Here is a 1,506-nt window from a genome sequence, read left to right as displayed (position 1 = left end):
TGTGTGTGTGTGTGTGTGTGTGTGTGTGTGTGTGTGTGTGTGTGTGTGTGGACGGGTTTTTCCTACAATATGGGGACAATTTTCCCCCAACAAAGTAGCCTCATGGGGACCGAAGTGAATCGTGGGGACCCGGGTCCAAATACAAATTACAAGTGTGGGGTCGGGTTCAGGACCAAGGTTTAGGTTAGTTTTAGGCTCAGGTACCTGTGAGGTGAGCTTTAGRGTAAATTGTCAGGATTAGGATATAAAATTACCAAAAAATGAGTGGAAGTCAATGTGCGGGCCCCACAAGGATATAAAACAAGTTTGTGTGTGTGTGTCTGATAGAGATGACATGAATTATTTATGAGTGTGTAAATCAGATTGTAGAGATGCTGAAGGACAGTGAAGAGCAAAAGCAGATATGTGCACGCACACACAATAAGAGTAATAGTCTAGTATTATTGATGAACTATTTTCCAGCTACATTAAAAGTTATGTGGCTTAAATTAAAGGAGGAAAACAATGAATGAAACAAATGATCAGCTGTTCATTACGGAGCTGAGATTTGTGTTTATTTAGACTAATAAAATAACATTTAAATGTTTAATTGTTTGKGTTATTTAGTTTTACAGCTCAGCGTTCATGTCTGCATTATTTCACTGCATCATGGCTGTCAGTGTTGTGGTTCAGTCTCTGTTAGCAAAATATCTCAAGAATTACTGGACAGATTTTAGTGAAACTTTCAGAACACCTCGAACTGAACGGGTTTCTGGAGCCAAATTAAATCGAGTTTAAAYTTCAGTTTCAGAGCAAACAAAAACTAAATATCAATGAGTGGYTGGTCGTTTAATTTAACGTTTTAATGAGCTGAAAGTTTTGGATCGTTGCTTCCTTCCTGCCTTGTTTTATTTATTTTGAAATAAAACACTTTTATTGCTTGTTTATTAGAGGGAAGCAGGAGAAATGAGGCGTTCAGCAGTAAAACAGCTTCATTAGGTCCAGGACCTGATGGGATTTTAAAGAACCTGGTGGACTGTCCTGCTCCCTGCCTGATGTTAGACCTGAACTTAAACTTGTCTCTGATGTATGAGGACAAATATTAACTTTAAAAAACATGACCATAATGATGATTTTCACTCTGTTTTAACAGCTAAATAAAACCTCTAATTTATACTAGCATTAAAGACAGTAAATTAGATAAATTAATTGTTTGTTTAGTGTAGATTAAACCCACAAAAACAAATAAAATCAGCCTTCCTTGAAGAAACTCAGACCGAGCAGGTTAAAGCAATGTTTCTGCTTTCTAAGATCAATAGGCTGTGGCGGCCATCTTGAATTCTTTTGACTCCAAAACTTAATCAGCTGTAGATGTACAACCAATGATTGCTTTCTGAAAGTTTCAATAAAACTAACTAATAACTAAGCAAATTATGAGATATTTTGCTAACAGACAAAGTCAAAATCTTTACTGCCTCTTTGCTGATAGGTAGATAATTGTAAACGTGGTTTAATAAAGTGCAGCAT

At 36.4% G+C, this 1,506-nt stretch overlaps 1 protein-coding gene across 1 annotated transcript in view; it reads left to right on the top strand.

Annotated features, from left to right (window-relative positions):
* Positions 1 to 1,506, top strand: part of LOC106530522 (gastrula zinc finger protein XlCGF8.2DB) — a 125,596-nt gene that overhangs the window by 120,005 nt on the left and 4,085 nt on the right. The window lies entirely within an intron of this gene.

This window comes from Austrofundulus limnaeus, unplaced genomic scaffold, assembly GCF_001266775.1.
Source record: "Austrofundulus limnaeus strain Quisiro unplaced genomic scaffold, Austrofundulus_limnaeus-1.0 Scaffold531, whole genome shotgun sequence".
Lineage (NCBI taxonomy): Eukaryota > Metazoa > Chordata > Actinopteri > Cyprinodontiformes > Rivulidae > Austrofundulus > Austrofundulus limnaeus.
The sequence above is the reverse complement of the archived record's forward strand: the minus strand, read 5'-3'. Positions and strand labels throughout refer to the sequence as shown.